The sequence below is a fragment of the Sapajus apella genome, unplaced genomic scaffold (assembly GCF_009761245.1).
Source record: "Sapajus apella isolate SASKATOON/1434 unplaced genomic scaffold, GSC_monkey_1.0 scaffold45, whole genome shotgun sequence".
Classification (NCBI taxonomy): domain Eukaryota; kingdom Metazoa; phylum Chordata; class Mammalia; order Primates; family Cebidae; genus Sapajus; species Sapajus apella.
Genome location: NW_022436985.1, coordinates 8,616,991 through 8,636,789, shown reverse-complemented (window position 1 = coordinate 8,636,789; position 19,799 = coordinate 8,616,991). Strand labels below are relative to the sequence as shown.

At 40.4% G+C, this 19,799-nt stretch overlaps 1 protein-coding gene across 4 annotated transcripts in view; it reads right to left on the bottom strand.

Annotated features, from left to right (window-relative positions):
* Positions 1 to 19,799, bottom strand: part of GPRIN3 (GPRIN family member 3) — a 69,354-nt gene that overhangs the window by 31,145 nt on the left and 18,410 nt on the right. The window contains exons 2-3 of one of the 4 annotated variants that reach the window (XM_032239620.1): positions 10,228 to 10,313; positions 2,761 to 2,953 (exon numbers count right to left, since the gene is read on the bottom strand). The exons of 2 other annotated variants lie outside the window; for them this stretch is intronic. The gene's annotated coding sequence lies outside the window, so the exon portion shown is untranslated. Of the gene's footprint in view, positions 1 to 2,760; positions 10,314 to 19,799 lie in introns of all 4 variants that reach the window. One more of the 4 variants, XM_032239618.1, reaches the window with a different exon arrangement.

Sequence of the window (19,799 nt, the reverse complement as noted above, 5' to 3'; positions counted from 1 at the left end):
ATTAGATGAATACTTCAATTGAGCAATAATGAATTTTTTTAGCAGGCTAGCCTGCTGAATGTGGGAAGCAATTATTAAGGAGATAGCAAATCACCACGGTAGTATTTAACTAAACTTCTCTTTCAGGGCATCTTTCCAGAACTAGATCTGTCTTACAACGTCCACACCGCCCCCTCTACAGGCCCCATCTGCGCAGTCTTTCTCCTACCTCCTCCAAAAGGCTAGTGTATTTTGTACTCACTCTTTTCATAATGAATCATTTCTAAGGCTTAATCCTTCAACTGTGAAATTTATTACAGAAATTGTTCACTAGAGCAGGCAGGATACAAGAAATGATTATATCTAAATGACATTTTGCTTGGATTAAGGTTAAGATACCCATTATTTAGAAACATATTCTCCTGTACAAGACAAAATATGGTTCTTCAAGCCTACTCGACTGTTGAAAAAATCATAATAGGAATTTCCACTTCATCTTCAAGAAAGGTGATTAGGTGCTACAAAATAATCCAATCTCTTGCTGTGTGGTTTGAGCACATAACTGGTGTTCAAAAATATTTGTGGAAAGACTGGAATATTTTCCCGTAACAGTAGGGTTCCATCACACTGAGCTTTAAATCAAATATTTGAGGAACTAAGAGAATAAATGTGCTTTTAACTTAAAATAATGTTTTGAACTGCTGGATTAATTTACTCAATCAATAATATGCAAATCTTGAGTATTAATTCTCTTGAGTATCTTTAATTCTCATTTAAGGAGAAAGTATTTAGCAAGATTTGTCCATTCATTACCATTTTAAAGTTACCAAAACAGAATACATAGTGACATTTAAAAGTATAAAGGAAGTGACAAGAGAGATATGATGACTTTATTCACCATAAAAAGGGGCAAAAGGAGCAAGAGAAATAAAGATAAAGGGGCTTCCCTTTGTCTAGTGGTAGTACAAAGTCTCAGGAATAAAGACGATAAATTAATAAGCACACCACACCACCTAGCTAATTATTTTTGTATTTGAAGAGAGGAGGTTTTGTCAGGTTACCCAGGCTGGTCTGCTATAAATTTCATGCATCAAGGTACACAAAGGAGAAACAATAACTAATTAGACATATTGCTAAGGGCCAGGTGAATGAAAGAAAACAAGAAGTACTATCCAGATCTTGGAAGTTGGTGCAGCCTAGAAGAATAAATATTCATTGTAGAAGTAGTGACTGAAAGAGAAGTCAAACGTTTCAAAGACTACAATGCTCAGGGATAGGTACAGTGGTCAGGCTGTGAAGCAGAAGGATCTGACTAATGTTTTAACTATAATGTTCAGATTATGGAAAGTTGATTTGTGGTCTGAAGAGTATACACCTCATCCTAGAGGTTAGCAATATATTGTGATGTGGGAACATATTTTCTTGAACAGTTACTATGCTATTGGTGCTTTTATGATCCAAAGACTTCATAAGCATTATCTCATCTAAACCTCGCAATGATCCTAGGAGGTAGAACTCATTTAACTAGTATTTTATGGTCAATGAAACTGAAGCTCAGAAAATATAATCAACTTGCCCAAAGTCAAATAGCTAGTAAGCAATACCACTGACTTTAGAGCCTGCCTTCTTTGTCATCTTATTGACATGCTTCCATGATAGGAATGGCAGGATCAAAGACCCATTGTCAGTGCATGGTATATACGTACCATCATCCAGGACCCCCTCTGGACACCAAAACCCACAGATGCTCAAGTCCCTTAAATAAAATGTTGTAGTATTTGCATATAACCTACACACATTCTCATGTATTTTACATCTTTTCTAGATTACTTATAACACCAAATACAATGCAAATGCTATGTAAATAGTTGTTATAAGGTATTTTGAAAACTTGTATTATTTTTTATTATTGTATTGTTATTATGTATTTTTTTTTAAGGAAGTTTTTGATCTGTGGTTGGTTGAATGCATGGATGTGAAGTTCATGAATATGAAGGGCTGGATGTAATGGGGTTAGTGGATTAAATGTTGGACAGATGGTTAAAACAATAGTCTGGACAAGCAATGAGAAGGGCAGCAGAGAGAGAAAGACAAGGGTGCAGTACATGTTTTGAAGCCAGAATGATCGGAACTTGTTCTCTGCTACAGACTGATTATTTGTGTCTCCCCACAACTCATGTTGAAACCTCAAACCCAGTGTGATGGTTATTTGGAGGTCGGCCTTTGGGAAGTGATTAGGTCATGAGGTCAGAGACCTAATGAATGATATTATTGCTTTTATAAAAGAGACCCCAGAATACTCCCCAAATCGCCTTCCACTATGTGAGGATGTGGCAAGAAGACAGCTGTCAATGAACCAGAAAGGAAGCCTTCTTGAAACACTGACTGCCAGCACCTTGATCTTGGACTTTCGAGCCTCCAGAAATAAATTGCTGTTGTCTGAAAGCTACACAGTCTGTGGTATTCTGCTATAGAAGCCTGACAGGACTGAGACAGACCAACAGGTTATGGAGGGCGATGGAGGAAACAAGAACCTGGAGATGGGGCCTGTATCTTAGTGGGAAGGCTGTAAAAGTTGTTTTTTCTTTTTTTACTTCCCACTTTGCTTTAATGTAATATCTAGGCTCTTATAAACTTTCTCTGTTAATCAGCTATATCAGCGGATTTCATGCTTTTTCAACACAATCCAGTGTAAAAAAATATATAACAACCCAGTACGCACATTCATATTCAACCACTTACCTATTTTACCAAAATCAAAGTTAATAAAACAATACTTACCTTCTGATATTTTCTATTCAATTCTATTCCATTTAAAAATGCTCACTGAAACACACCAAATTGATATCCATCATGATCCACAGATTGAAAACAGAAAGCTTATTTCAGAGCTCCATCCAAGTACATAACCATGTGTTCAGCTTGGGCCCTCTGGTATCTATCACAGAATCTAGCACATAGAGCTTTAGAAGTGCTGAAAACAAGAAAGAAGGAGAAACCACATTTTTTTTTTTTGAAGATCATCTATTTTTCTTAATTTAAGAAATAGTAAATGTGTTACTGGCAATCTCACTAAGTTTATGCCATCTGAAAATTTAGTCAGCTTGGTCCCAATCCCAAATTCAAGTTAATTAATAGCCCCAGTTATAGCTTTAATCCAATCAGCACTAAAAATTGGAGCTTAAATCTACAAATTGGGGTTTACGTCTCCTGAAGGCCATATTAATGACAAAGCAGAATACTACAGCAATTTGGAATGTAACATTAATTGATTTAGAATTTCAACAAGCTGCAAAAAATAATCTGGAGTGAAACAGATTTATGGCAACAGAGCCTTACCACTCCTGACTCTGTAACCGCTAGAACATATACTAATGTTAAAAAACATGCCTCGTGATTACAGAAACACTTTTTTCACAGGCTCTCCATTCCAGCAAGCAAATCTCTGTGATATGCCCTGCAGATGACCTGTGTGTGACACCCATGACTTAATATGTTATGTTATGTATCCTTTTTCCAAATGGCAGATCTTCCTCATTATTATAGTCAGTTTAATTTAGCCCAATTACTTAAGCAATAGTGTACTAAGTGCTAAAGTGGGCACTGAGGATACGACATGAGTAAACATAGACTCTGCCCTCAAGAAGCATGTTATGAAGTCAGAAAAGCAGATGTCTAAACAAATGATAATTCCAGAGTGGGAAAGGCAGATGAGAGGATGAGACAAATGGGGGAACAGGGCTTGACCAAGACAAAGATTCATTTCTCTCATCACAAAGAATCTAGCACATACAGCAACACACCAAATAAACGATTGGTGACAGAAGACGAAATAACCCCAAAGTGCTATTTAACTGTGTTGTTGTCAAGGTGAAGTATGTTTGTGTTTAATTGTGCTTGTTGAAATGAAACGTATTTATTTTTGCCTGTTGTTGCTATCCTCATTAAGGTGTGAGATAACAGCAAGGAATCTGATTGTCTACTTGGAAGTTCCAAAGTATAGTTCCTGGGCTTTTTGGGGTTTCAGGGTCTCTTTCCAGGGGGTTCATGAGGTCAAAATTTCTTTCATAATTGTACTAAAAGTTACTTGCCTTTTTGACTATGTTGATATTTGCACTGACTGTATAAAAGTGTAATTATTTGATAGTAATCATGTTGATTGTCACAGTGTCCCTGAAGGCACAAAAGAAAACTTGCAGCAAAGCATCACAGGGCAGTGGAGAAAACACCATTGTTTAAAAGACACAGACTTGAGTTTTGGGAGCCTCAGTATCTTCACCTGGAAAATGAAAAGTTTGGCATAGATTTGGATCCCAAACTTAGTTGTCCAGCAGAATGATCTGCAAGGCTTTAAAAAATTACAGGTGTGTCATTCTCTGAATTCTACAGAATCAATCCTTGTTTTAGTTAAGTAGGATCAGCTCCATACAAATGCCAGCCAAGATGGAGGCGTGGTTTAGATCCTATCATGGAATTTCAGGTTGGGGGTGGGCCTTTTGCCTGGTTAACTGGCCATCCCTCCTGCCAAAGGGTCAAAGTTCCTCAGAAACCTATTCTGGCTTGGCTCCAAATGTTCTAGTCTATAATACATGGCTGCAATAGTTTAATTTTGGAGAAGAATGTTAAGTGGATATTACCAAACACCCACTGCAGATACACTCTCAATAAAACACGTGGAACATCTAACTTTAAGCACTGAAACTACCTGGTGAACAGAGCCCTCGGTGACTTAGTGAGTTGGCTTCCTGGGTCAGAGAGTGCTCTCAAGAACCTATCTCCTGGGCTCAGTCTCTCACCTGCCAAGCTGTGCCTGGGCACTCCCTTAGCCCCTAACCACTTCGGCCATGCCTGCTGCCAGATGTGAATTGGAGAGTTGGCAGTGAGCAGGGGAATAGGGGCATAAAGAGCTGGAGTGGGTGGCAGATCCAGATGAATCAATGTCAGGAACTTGCAGGACGAGGCAGAGATTGGGCCTTCTGGGATGATGCTATGGGCAGGGAAGGGTTAAAAGGACTACATTTGTCAGCAATTGTCTTCCAGCCCCTTGTCTTTCCAGTGTTGCCTGGCTTCTTGATAACCTTTCAGAGCTAATAAGATTGGCATTGAGGTTGAGGAGTGACGACAGGTAGCTGCTGTCCTACTCTGGGAAAGACCCATTACTGACAGGTAAATGAGGTAAATGAGGAGGTGCAGATGGCTGGTGTTTGGCACCAAATATGAACACTGAGGCAGGATGGGTATAACAGCTGTGGATGTGGACAGAAGAGCTTCAGGCTTCCGCCTCTTTGGCAAGCACGGTGTTCTGGTAGCGTCTACATTTTCCAATAACGGACCAGGTAACTCGTGCGTGTGTGTGTGTGTGTTTGTGTGTGTGTGTGTGTGTGTATGTGTGAGCACAGCATATGGTATGTGAGTCCCCACATAGGGGATTGATAGGAAGCAATTTCTAAGAGTAAAGCAATGACTTTGTTTGCAAAGAAGGCTCAGTTGCAAGACAGGTTTGGCTCTGTGATTTGGGTAATAGAACAAAAGTTGGGTATCTAATTTGAAATTTTTACTGATAATCTCTATATTTTGCTATTCAAGATATTCTAATCAATGTTAAAATAATAGAACGCTGCCGACAGCCAGCAGCCACTCAATGCTAGATTGAGTTAGCACATTCCTTGACCTTAGGTTATGTGGGTATCTTGGTCAGTAGCAAAGAAGAATCAAAACAGACATAAAAGACAAAAGAAAAGCTTTCCTCTTCCTTCTTCAGAACAGATTCCCTGACAGTCGGACAAGATCTGCTCCAGCAGTTCAGTGCCCTGGCTAACAAGATAACAATTGCATTCACTCTTGGAGGAGCAGAATGCAGCTCTCCTTCCTGGTAACCCATTTCCTACCAGCCCTGCAAAGAGCTGTCCAAGAAATGGTTGTGTAACCTCTCACTCAGTTGTTATTTTTTCCTTCCTTTAATGAAGTAGACCTTTGTTTGCCTCCTTGTCCACGTCACCAGCAATGACGAGCTGTAATGCCGTCACAGTAGTGCAATCTGGGATACCGATCAGATGGGTTAATATTTGCCAACACATTTCACGAAGAAAAAACTCCCATCTGCCTAACTCACCTTAACGGGGGTCAGTTTTATGTGGAGCTTCCAGTTCCATAATGAATAATGTCTACAATTAGCCTAGGCCAGGTCGATTTAATTTCAAGGAAAGGTTCTGTGAGTTTTACCTGCCTCAAGAGAACTGAATTCCAAGAAATTCTTGCTTTAATTAGTAGAAAAGAGATGCACAGTAATACTTTTCTCTGCGCCCAGAGCCATCTTGTCCCTCACCACACGGCAAATAATACAGGATATTTTTTGATGAAAACAATGAATTTTGAATAGACCAAATATCTTTAACAGATATTATTTGAGCACCTATTATTCACGAGATATCATGTACAGTTTTATTTTATACAATTTTTACTTCTTATTTATGCTACAACTTGTCTATGCATTGATCTTTGCTGTGTTTTAAATATTTATTTTAGTAAGATTATTATAGTTCTTGCTGGTGATATTCTAATTCATCTTTAATGGAATCTTTCTTAATTACAGACCCCTCTCATTAGATAATACTGCACTAGTCACTTCAATTATCACCTAGATTTTGAACTTTGCTTTTGCTTATCATTTATATGTGCAGAGAGACTAGTTGAAAAAGATACCATTAGCAATTTCTTTTGAAAACTAGATATCTCTCTAGTGTTCCTCTGCAGAAAATACAGGTAATCTGTTACACGTGAGATATATAACCTCCCCTCATCTGAAAGCCTTGAAAGGTAAAAGAAGATAATGTGAGTGCACTGCAAACCATTAGGAAATGAAGGCAAAAGTTAGAGATTATTATTCTTGTCAGGCACATTAGCATAGTACAGTGTTTCCCAGCCACTTTTCTATTACCCCATGATGGGAGTTCAAAGATGATGGCACCGTTTCTCCTACTCTCATTTGTGGAGGGGGCATGCTGGCTGGGTGGTGCTTCACCTGCCGAGCATCTAGCAGGATGAGATGAGCTCCTGCAGCTCTAATTGGAACTCATAATTAATATTCCTATATGGGGGTGTGAGGAGGATATGTTCTACGAAATGAAAGCTCATAAAGGTATGTGTCAAATATACTGGTTTAGGTGGACCTATGTATAACAATTTACATTTAAAAAGACATTTTCAATGTGGCTTTTGGGGTCATGGTTGGATTCTCAAAATAGCTTAGAAAGTTTAGATCCAGGCCCATGGTAACCACAGTGGTCAGTATTCCCTGCATCTGTGGGCTAAATTTACAAGAAAGTGACAGAATTTGTCTAGGTGGGAGGCATGAGTGACCTGCAGGAGCAGAATGTCCATCCCCAAGGAGTCGTCTGCAGTCCACACACTGGGCATGCCAGGGGAGGGACCAGGACCTCCAGGGAAAGCAGGACTGATGTTTCCTGTTCACTATCCCTGGCTGCTGGCCCTCATTCCACCCATCAGGTCTACAGCTTGGCTTTGTCTCTTTTGTCACAGGACCTTATATTGTCAGTGGACACTGCTGACCTTCAGGCTACTTGTCTGCAACAAGGAGATTGCCATGTATGCCCTGTCCGTCAACTTCTGAGTCACCTGATGTGGATATCTTACTAATTCCAAACTCCTTTTTCATCCTCTGCCTTTGTGTGTCTGAACCTTCTTGGCCCATTGTCTTGTCTCCAGTTGCCCGTTGTTTGACTCAGAAAGCCCAATCTTGGTTACTAGAGTCTATCTAGTCCATGCTATGGGTAGTGGTGACCTTGATGTGGAGGGATCCAAACGACTTTCTGCCCTCATCTTAGGTGACCTCTTAGCAAAATGTGCACGTTTCTTCCTTGAAATATGCGCTTCTCTTGGCCTCCATGACCCACAGCCTGTTTGTTTTCTTACGTCTTTCTGCCTGGTTCATCTTGGGTAGTTCTTGCTCCTCAGCTCAGATCTATTTCTTGGTGTTTTTCACTACGCCCTTTTTTCCCTGGGTGATCTCTCCTAATCCCACAGTTCTATAATCCCATGTATCAGTTAGTATATTGCTGCAATATTGCTGTGTAACAGACTGACCTGAAATGCAGTGTCAGAAGTAGGCATTTTTCTGAGTGAGGAAAGTGAGACTCAGTGAGAACAATTAACTTCTTGAAGACGTAAGTGACATGAGTTCCAAATCAGATTTCCAGTTCACTGTTTTCTCTACTGTGTTCTGAACTTAAAGAAAGGACTGATCATTATCTGTCTCATTTCTATGAATAGCTAATGAGCTACCATATTTCAAAAATGTTTCAAAAATCTCTCCCTTATTTTTATTCTCTAAAATTCTGTAAAAACATGCCATTAATGTCTCTCGTTAACTTCCTTTATCTGATTCTTAAATGAGAGCTTTCGTTCATTTGCCACAGATATGATGGCATATTTAAATTCTCCTTTTTCTGAATTGTCAAAAATAATCAGTTTCTACAAAATTATTAATTATGTCTACATTTTCAAGTGCAGTACAATAAAATGTTACTAATCCAGAATAAAGGAGGTATCCATTAGGGTTCTTTGGAGGCACACAGAAGCAAATAATCCTGGCTAGCATACAGACGAGGAATTTATTAGGATGATAATAACCAGCACCTGCAGCACCTACTTGGATTAGGCAGCATTCTAAGCACTGTAGTCATTAATTTCTAGATTAATGCCTACATAATAGGCACTGCTATTAGCCCCACTTTACAGATGAGTTACTTGGTTTCAAGGCACAGAGGAGTAACTTGCTCCAGGTTGTGCAGTTAGAGTATAACTAAATCGGGATTTGAACCCAAGCTGTGTAGCTCCAGAGTCTTAGGCACTACAGCCTGTCCAAGGATCTGGGGTAGTGACAGAATTAGGGGGAAACCTATGGAAGAAGATTCAAAGAGGGGAGAAATCAGGTCATGGTAGAGGACTGTCACTGGAAGAAACTCTAATCACCCTCCTCTCCCAAACCCTTGATTCCATTTAAAGGCTCCAGATTCAAAGTCCTGGGAGAGAGGCCCAGTTGGGTCTTCACAAGAAGAAGGCAGGGCACCTTGACGGACAGTTTCACCAAGGCTGAGCACAGAGGGAAGAACCAGTTCCCCTAGAGAAGACAAGAGCATTGTAAAAAGAAAACAATGAATTTGGGAGGTTGGACAGCAAAACAATGCCCATTACATGGAGCATGAAGGAAAGGAGATTTTTATTTCATGTTAACAAATAGCTCACAATGGCAGTTGTGTGAGAAATTCCTGAACTGTCTTAAAAATGTGTCCTCAGTAGACTCCTTTATTTGGAAGAGATGTCCCAACTTTTTCCTGCCTCGCCATTCTCACCCCGCTACCATAGCTGCTCTATAGAGCACAGGGTTCCCACTTCAGTTGGATCACAGCACGGTCAACCCTATATCATCAGGGAAATCTCTTTCCTAGCCCATGTAGCGACTGATTTCTATATAGCTCTGCTTTCCTCAGAACTCAACTTTCTAAAAAGACAGTCTATAGTCCCCCCACTCCCCACTTCTTGCACGGTCACTCCCAAATCTACTATCAGGTGGTTTGTCATTCCCAGCATTCCACTGAAACTCCCCTTGCTCAAGCCACCAATGACTGGACTTTGCCAAAACAAAAGAGCACATTTCTCTCCTTATCTTTGTTGCCTTCCCTGCAGCACTTGACATACTGACCACTCTGTCCTCTGGAAGCTCTTATCTGCGCTAGGCTCTTACTTGTTTTTCCTCTTTTCTCTACAGAAGTCTCTTCCTTATTGCCATTCTTCAGTTCTTTATTCTAAGTTCATTTTCTAAATGTTGGCATTTTCCAGAACTTCTGTTCTCACTCCATACACTCAACCTGGAGGACCTAATTACTTATATGTTCATAAATCTCAAGATTCATCTCCAGCCAGAACTCCGTATTGATCTCCAAAATAGCAACTCTCCATTTAGAAGTCTTACTGATATCTCAAATTAAATATGCCCCAAACTCATCAGTTTCACCTCTAAGCATCTTCTTCCTTCTTAATTATCTCATTGAATGTCATCTTCATCTTCTCATCCAAGCCAGAAACTTCAAAGCCATTCTCTCTCTCTGCATTCCTCAGATCCAACTAACCACCAAGTCTTATAGATCCTTCCTTTGTAATATCTCCTATACCTACCCACCACTTCCCTGGTCTCCTTACTAATATAATGTGGGCTCTATCATTTCTTACCACAGTAAGCCTTCTTAAGTGGTGATCTCTCTTCCTCCAATCTGTACCTTCTTTAAATACTCCACATTGCTGCCAGAGACATTTTTCTAAAATGTAAATATAACCACGTTAGTCCCAGAATTAAAATCCTTTTATGGTACCTACATATTTCAAGATGAAGTTCAAATTCCTGAGTTTGGCACATAAGTGAGATGAGGCTTCTGTTGCCTCTTAAGCTTCACTTCTCTTGTTAGATTCCCCCAGAGCTTTTCAATTTAACCATAAGGTAGGCTAAATGGTTGTTCATATATGTCATGGTCTCTCTGCCTTCTTCCATGCTGCTTCCTGTTAAATGGATGCTCTTTATTGTGTTGAACACTGTCCCCTATTCAGGTTCACCTAGAACTGGTGAATGTGATTTTATTTGAAAATAAGGTTTTTTGTCTTTTTTGTTTTTTTTTGAGACAGACTTTCTGTCACCAGGTGCCAGGCTGGAGTGCAGTGGCACCATCTTGGCTCACTGCAAACTCCGCCTCCTGGGTTCAAGCAATTCTCCTGCCTCATCCTCCTAAGTAGCTGGTACTACAGGCGTGCACCACCACACCCAGCTAATTTTTGTATTTTTAGTAGAGAGGAGGTTTCACCATGTTGGCCAGGATGGTCTTGATCTCTTGACCTCATGATCTGCCCACCTTGGCCTCCCAAACTGCTGGTATTACAGGCATAAGCCACTGCGCCCAGCTGCCACATAGTTTTAAACAGTCAGATTGCACTTCTCACAGAGAAGTCACTCACTATCATGAAGACAGCACTAAGAGGATGGTACTAAACCATGCATCAGAAATCTGCCCTTGTAATCCAATAACCTCCCACTAGGCCCAACCTCCAACCTGGGGATTACATTTCAATATGAGATTTAGGTGGGGACACAGATCCAGTCTGTATCAGACGTGGAACAGATTATCTCTTAGAGCCAGTGGAAGGAACTGATACTGCTGACACCTTGATCTCAGATGATTAGCCTACAGAAGAAGGACAGAACACATTTCTGTTTTTTTAAGCCATTCAGTTTGTGGTATTTTGTTATGGCAGTTCTAGGAAACTAACATACCTCTTTGCTCTTTATTGCATTGCTAATAACTTCAGCATAACTCAACTTTTCTTCTATGGGAAGAATTCCTTGACTTTCCCATTCCCAAGCCATTCCCACCCCTTCCCCCCAAAACCCCTAGCCAACCACCATTTTTTGAGACTGAGTCTTGCTCTGTCACCAGACTGGAGTGGAATATCGTGATCTTGTCTCACTACAACCTCCACCTCCTGGGTGCAAGCAATTCTCCTGCCTCAGCCTCCTGGGTAGCTGGGACTACAGGCATGCACCACCACGTCTGGCTAATTTTTGTATTTTTAGTAGAGATGGGGTTTCACCATGTTGGCCAGGATGGTCTCGATCTCTTGACCTCGTGATCCACCCACCTTGGCCTCCCAAAGTGATGGGATTACACGCATGAACCACCATGTCTGGCCACCATCCCCCCTCATTTACAGGTCTTTCCTGTTGTCTCATTGGAGTTCTAGAGATCTTTATTTTAATGCATTGCTCTGCTGTCATCTTTTTTTTGGTCTCTTTAGTAAGAGAGAATAGAGAGTGAGTTGGTGTCTACCTAGTAGTCTATCCTGCAAATGGAGTATTACAAATCATTAAGTACAGTGGACATGTTAATAGGAAAAGACCAATGTGCATAATGCATTGCCAACAAAGTTACTGTAACATACAAGAACAGCTGTCTCTATTACTGAAGTTAATTATATTCACTAGCAATGGTGAGAATTATGTCCATGCTATCTCAAATCATGAATTATTTGCTTTGAATTTGTTTTACTGCTTTGAATAGTAGTTTGCAACTACTATTAAAAAAATCAATACAGTGTGCGTATCTAAATAATAGAAATATCCTTTGTAAAGAATAAGATCCCGGGAGTCAGGAATGTTTCCAACATGCCTTGTTATCTTGACCCTCGAGGGATTGCAATCTCTCACCGGCTTCAGTGGTGTGCATGTTACATTGGGATAAACTCACAGGTTTATAAGGCTCATTAGGAAAGGAAGGATCCAAAGTGTGTAGAACAAGCTTGCCCGTACGCAGTCCAGGACAGCTTTGAAACCGGCCCAACACAAATTTGTAAACTTTCTTAAAACATTATGTGATTTTTTTAAAGCTCATCAGCTATTGTTAGTGTTAGTGTGTTTTATGTGTAGCCCAAGACAATTCTTCTTCCATTGTGGCCCAGGGAAGCCAAACGATTGGACACCTCTGATGTAGAACATTAGTCTGAGAAATCACTTGTCAGAAGCATGGGATTTTAACCCATGAAAAATTACCTCTTAGTGGCCTGAGGTGGCTTAGTGAGCTATTCCCACTTTGCTGTCATGGGAACTATGAATCACAGTCTCAGAGTCTACATAAAAACCTCACAAATCTGTGGAAATCTGCTTAATAAAGACATAATAAGCTGGACCTGTTTACTTTTAAGAATTCACTAATATAATGACTTGCCACATATGCAAATATTACCCTCAGATGATAATGGAGGACTGTTTTGCCAAAACTGATAAGAACATTGTGCACATATGTTTGGGCCTAAAAAGATCACTTGTTATTAATATTAACAAAGATAGCCAAAGTCTTTAGTGTTTTGTTTGTAAAATCTCTTGCTTCATTGAGGGCTATGAGATGTCATTATTTTTCTTATTCACTCAACTCATGCAGTTAAACAAACAGACTTACGTAGCACAAACATGAAACATTACTTTTTAGGCTATCCCAAATTGTTTAACATATACAATATGCCAGGCCTGTGGTAGGTACTAGAGAGTCAAAAAGACTCAATCCCTGTCTTCAGAGGCTCACATCTTCTGGGGAGAAAGGCGATTTCACTGCCACAGATTTCAATGGTAACACAAGAGAAGAATGACTCATTTCAACTTTTGTAATCGGGGAAGGCTTCCGGGAAACCAGTGGAGAAAAACAGGGAAAAAAAATATCAGGAAAAGAGTAAGCAATCACACAGATCATGGAATATAGAAGGTGGGTGGACTCTGCCAGTCCTGACCTCAGGAGGTTTCTATCTAGTGGAGGAGGCAGAAACATAAAGGGAGACTGGATTGCAGTATAGTGGTGAGCCCATCGGTAGGGTTCAGCATAGGGAGTTATGCATGCACACTGCTAGCACATCTAAGAGAGAGCCCACCCAAGGCCTCTGAGTGTAAGCAACAGCAATGCTGCCTTGAATACTGAGCAGAAGTTCACCAGTGGGAAAGAAAGGACATTTCAGGCACACATGGACAAAACATGAACAGATATACAGGCCACCTGCTGGAGAGGTAGTTGAGGGTGGGGTGAGACTGGAACAATATTTACTTGGCATGGCTGCAGCTCTAGATGCAAGATACGGGGCTAAAGGGAGTGACAAAGGAAGACTCTGGTGGGCTTTATAAGTGAAACTGTGAGAAGTAGGGCAGTGGCAGCATTAATTGAGGGAAGGATGGACCTAGAAATCCTGAAGAGGTCAAATCAGCTGTGCCCTCTGACTGAATGTGAAGGATGAAGGAATGGAAGGATCCAAGGTTTTAAGATGAGGCAGAAAGGCAACTGTGTTAAGGTAAATGCCACGACAGATGGAATCACAGGGAACCCACCACAAGCTGGTGAGGTGAGAGCCTCAGCAGGGTTCTGGAAAGGTGTGCTGGGCAGGATGAGCCCGGAAGGAGGGGAGTCAGTCAGGTGAGGGAATAGGGGGGTGGAAGAGGCCACTAAAGCAAATGAATGGCATGAGCAGAGGCAGGAGGCTGAAGACCACACGCTGGAGGACTGCCAGTCATTCAGAATTACTGTCCCTTACCTTCTGGAAACATTTATCTGTGTGAGGGGCATGGTGGTTAAGAGTGCATCTAGGATCAGATGATTCAGGTTCACAATCAGTTGGCCACTTATAAGCTGTGTGGCCTCAGGCAAATTAGTTGAGTCCCCAGTGCTTAAGGCTTGTAACACTTGCCACCCAGAAATGAAAATAACATCTACCTCTAGGATTGTTGTGAGCTCTTGGAAGAGAGCTTTGCACACAGGTTAGCTAGTATTAACAGCAATAGTACTAGTGATCATGGTAGTAGAATTTACTTGGGCTTTCTTACTAACAGGAACTTACCACCAGGTCTACCTTCCAAGTCCACTGCCCCTTCCCTACCTCCCTTTTCTCACCCTGAAACCACCTTTGCAAAAATTATATCAGTGTGAATATTGTGGCAGTGGGGGAGATATGATCTAGCCAACCCAACTCCCCATTCCTTGCCTTTAGTTTTCAAGCTACCTTAATTATTCCTGGGCTTAGGTCTAGCTAACATTGGAAAGATATTTAAGTTATAGTTTAAATGAGACTAATGAGACCATCAGGCTAGGGGAAGGAAAGGAGCCTGAATTCTGTTAATAGGCTGGTCACAAGATATGCAACTTCCCCAATTACTCCTGCAAATAACATCACCAGTGTAGATTGGCCTTTTGAGATATGTTTTCAGGCTTTTTGCATGTCTGACACTAACGGCTCCACCTGGTCCTGCGAAATTGCTCCTGTGGCCCCACAGAGGAGTGACTCAGCTCAAGAGTTCAGCTTTGACTCCCTGTGATTTCATCTCCACCCCCAAAAATCAGCAGCAAGCACCCATTTCCTAGCCACTTCCACCCCTTCCCCTAAACTGCCTTTGAAAAATCCCTAACCTATGAGTCTTCTATGGGATTGATGTGAGTAATAACTTTGTCTACCGTGTGGCATGGGCAGCCACACATCAATTAAACTCTTTACTTCAGTGCCATGGTCTTTATTTGTGCAGTGGGCAGGAAGAACCTGCTGGGTGGTTACAACTTCATCCTCTCCACAATCATAGAATAACCAAAAGATCATGCTTTATAACATGACATTTTAATTCTGAAAATGTGTTGGACACCTCAGGCTGCATCACAAATATCTCAACTTCCTGTTCTGTTACCCAATTCACTTCTTTTTACTTTTCCCAAATTTTACTATCTCCTTTCTCCAGAACTACTCCTAAAATATTCATCTGTAAACAAACTTAAACCAACAGAGATAAGGAAAAGGCATAAAAAATAAATCAGTGTATCCAAGAACTGGCTCGGGTACTGGTGTTTCGGAGGGAATTACCATGGATAAGTAGCTTGTTAGAATGCTCATTCTTTTGCCTAAATCTCTAACTCTGCTACTCCAACTGTTTAATTTATTCTTAGGGGGAAGAGATGCCATACCCTAGTTCTTCATTTGGATTAATCATTTTCTAGCTTGACTGCCTCAGTTGCACAGACTGTCAGCTCTCTCACTTTTTCTTTTGCAGAACAGATCCTTTTCTTTAACTTTCAGACATTTTTCTTTTTGCAGAGGTTGCTCAATTACACGTGAATGTATATACATGTAAACAAAGATGACATAAGTATTTGTTAATACAAATTTAAAAAATTAATGCTTGAATAGTTGTGATATTCTCTGTTTTAACAATGGTAGTGAAAGGAGGCAGAAGTTAGGAGAAACACCAATTTGCAAAATATGAGAATGTTTCAACTACACTAAGGTTTCTGCTGATGGTCTTATTAAAGTTGTACAGTTGGAATCGGGTGGGGTGTTCATAACAACTATGGTATAACGATGGTCCCCAAAATCTTGTGCTCAACTTTTTGATGGCTCGTCCTCTGTCTGGGACCTGCTTGGGAACAGGTTTGGTATTTCTCTTTCAGCCAAGTCTGCCTTTCGCTGGTGCTTTCCTACATTGTGTCTTTATCACAGTGGGTATTTCTTTTCATCAGAGTCTACCTCATCATCTTCAGAAAGCTTACTTTAAAAAATTTTATAGTTCGCCCTTTTTCTTCATATTTTTTAGAATGTGACTTCAATTTCATTTTTAAAATTTCCTATGTAGATATGCTTTTATACATTAATTTTCTCTTTTTCCTTTGAGAAAACAAGACTCTGAAAAAAGAAAAGTTATCAAGTGCTGACAGGGAAAATACTATTTTTCTCCCATTAAAATAAAGATACCAAGACGCTTAAGACCAAAAGAAAAAAGAAACCACTATTAATCTTACAAGGATTTAGAAGGTAATACTCCATAAATACTTAGAAAGCAAATTATTTTTGAATTCTACTTTTCCAGCTGGACCCAGTGGGATGTGCCTGTATTCCCAGGTACTTGGGAAGATGTGGCCGGAGGATCACTTGAGCCCAGGAGTTTGAGGATATAGTGAGCTATGATCACGCCTGTGAATGGCCACTGCACTTCAGTCTGAGTAACATAAGGAGGCCCTGTCTGTAAAAAACAAAACAACTACTTTGGCCTTAGAATCTTGAGGAATTCAGTAGTGAACTCAATGGAAAACGGAAATGAATTCAACAACTATTTATCGAGGCTTCTTATGGATAAGGCATTGTGCTAAATTCTGTGGGGGCTGTACAAATATATATACAAGATATACAGACTGCCCTCCAAAACTAAATATTTTAGAGATGATATACCATGAAAAATAACTCTTGTACTAGACATGTAGAGAAAAATGCCATGAGAAAGCAAGAAAGCAAATGGCTAATTAACACTAGGATGAACTTAAAAGGTATTTTGGAGGTATTTGGCAGAGATTTTAAAATATGCATATAATTTTATTCAATAGCTTAAGGCTATTGAAATTTTGGGGTTGTATGTTACAACCTGTGGTTAATACTGTGAAACACCAAATTGAACTGCATGCCATTTCCCAGCACAGGATAAAGATTTGAGTTGGGTTTTAAAAGCTGAGCCTTAGGGCAAAGGGAAGAGGCTAAGGAAAGTTTCAAAGGCAGGGAAGCACAGACTTAAACTGTGGTCCATGTGGTACATTGTTACCTGGAACTTAAGAGTGTATGCAGGAAGACCTGGGGTGGGGAAAAAATGGGGTGGAGGTTGGGATGCTCATTGGGAAATTCAGTTCTAGACACAGGCTTATTAGGAATAGACTTCAATGCCAGGTTAAGAAAATGGATTTAATTCCAGAAACAATTTCAAAATTCTAACCCTGAAATGGGTAAAACATGAATGACTCCATTAAATAAATGTGGAATGAAAGAGAAGAGAGAAATGTTGGGAGTGTTTAGAAGCCTTTTTGAATATTAGGAAAATCATAATAGATCTTAAGAAAGACGGATAGGCTGATGCCATGATAATTTTGATTTTTACTGACCACTGCAAATATAGAAGAAAATTTGCAAACTTATATCAGATAATGGCCAAAAAATTATTTTCTTGTGAGTGCTCATGATTTTTGATTGATCATTTGAACACATGGAATAATGTACTATCTAATTTCAGTGCCTTAACGACCCTTACAAATCACAGAATCTTGCTCCTGGCATTGGATAGTTTTTCCCAGAGCAGATGCCCCTGAGCCTTGACGGTTTTCTCACTGTCATTTCTTAACTGCATACATTTTTTTTTTTTTTTTTTTTTTGAGAGGGGGGGTTTCCCCTCATGTTACCCAGGCTGGAGTGCAATGGCGCGATCTCGGCTCACCACAACCTCCGCCTCCTGGGTTCAGGCAATTCTCCTGCCTCAGCCTCCTGAGTAGCTGGGATTACAGGCATGCACCACCATGCCCAGCTAATTTTTTGTATTTTTAGTAGAGACGGGGTTTCACCATGTTGACCAGGATGGTCTCGATCTCTTGACCTCGTGATCCACCCGCCTCGGCCTCCCAAAGTGCTGGGATTACAGGCTTGAGCCACCGCGCCCGGCCAACTGCATACATTTTTAAGGTGGTGGATTTGAGAAAAGACGTGTGATCCCCAAGACAGGTTTTTTGTTTTTTTTAACTTGCAAAGTCAACTGGCTCTTGGTTGGCTTTTTAGATCAAGATGAAGGAATAATTAATATGACACAAGTAGATCTGATGGTTGTTCTATGCTGTCTTGGTCTCTCATTTATAACAAATTGTAAAAGGGTATATATGTTAAACCAATATTCGACTTTTTCCTTTTCACAAATGATTTTCTGGGTCAATAGAGTTTGCATAAATGCATCTCACTGCCACCTTCAGGAGTGAAATTCAGGTTTAATATATTCTACATGAGGGCAGCGGGCAGCTGATGAGCAAGTTGTTCTTATTCCGTGTACCTTGATAGGATTCAACTTGATAGGAGGAGGGGAATTTGTTTTTCCATGCAGGGCACTCCCATGAGAGTTTCAGAAAAACAATATGCTCTTGTCAGAACAGAATGCAGTTCTTCTAAAACTGGGGATGAACTACATTTTACCCTTTAAAGGTCAGGAGATGTTATTATGCAGCAAATTTAGCCTATGATTTATCTTAAAATAAAAAGGCACCATCACATATAACCCTCACAAGATCTGGGTAACATTAAAAATGAGAATAAATTTCAATAACAGTACTAATAGTAGCTCCTACTTTTTGGGCTCCTGTGTATAAGAGATGGCACTCAGCACTGTCTCTTACCTACTCTCCACAACAAGCCCACAGGCAGGTATTATTTTTTCGGTTTTAAGATCAAGGAATGGAATTTTATTCTTCCTCCATCTTGAACTCATGGCATCGTTTTCACGACGGTTATCTCTCTGACGTTTTCTGTGTCGACTTTTCTTTCCACTTTCAGATCATCCTTTTGTAGCCTTAGATCAAACTAATCCCTTCTTTGACCCGAAATGTCGGTTTTACTGAAAATTCTCTTTCAGCCCTCTTCTTTCCTGTCCTTGATCATAATGTCTAATCTTAGGCTATCTAATGGTACTGACCTTAATTGCTCCCAGTCCAGGCATCTCCCTTTCCTCATGTCCCTGGTCCTCCTCTATTATATAGTAAGTGCAGGCCAGATATCTGACCTGCATATTCTGCCAGGGTCCCAAGCAACAGCCAACACTAGACTCAATATCATTCTGTCAAAACAAACTTTCCCTCTTGACATCACTAATTCTGTTAATGGCAGCAATGTTCTCCCAGTCAGACCCTGGAGTCATTTTGACAGTTTTTGTTCTTTACCTCCTAGAGCCACAGAGTCATCAACTCCTGTGGCATCACTGCCAGAAATATTTGCAACTATCTTTCCAACATTCAAGACTCAAATGTCAGTAACTGTTGCATTTAATTTATACAGCTCTTTACAATAAAACAAGCTCCCACAGATGCTATGTCTTATAATGTCCACATTAACCTCACAGATACAAAAACTGAGGTTTCAGAAACGTATGAGTTTTGCTATACAGTGTAGAAGCGAAGTGAGGACTTGATCCAGGTCTTCTGATTCCTGTTTTCCAGGTGCAATACTTCAACAACTGCCCGTACCTTCATGCCTGAGGTGCAGCTGCCTCAGACACCATCTTTCCGCTTGCTCCAATGCAGCTTATGTAATCACTAATAGTCACTGTCTAATAATCACTGTCAAATGACATCTTTTTTAAAACACAGATCTGATCACATCATTCTTAGCTCAAAACTCTGTCAGTAGCTTCTTAGACTGAAAAATGTTCAGATCACCTAATCTGGCACTCTCCA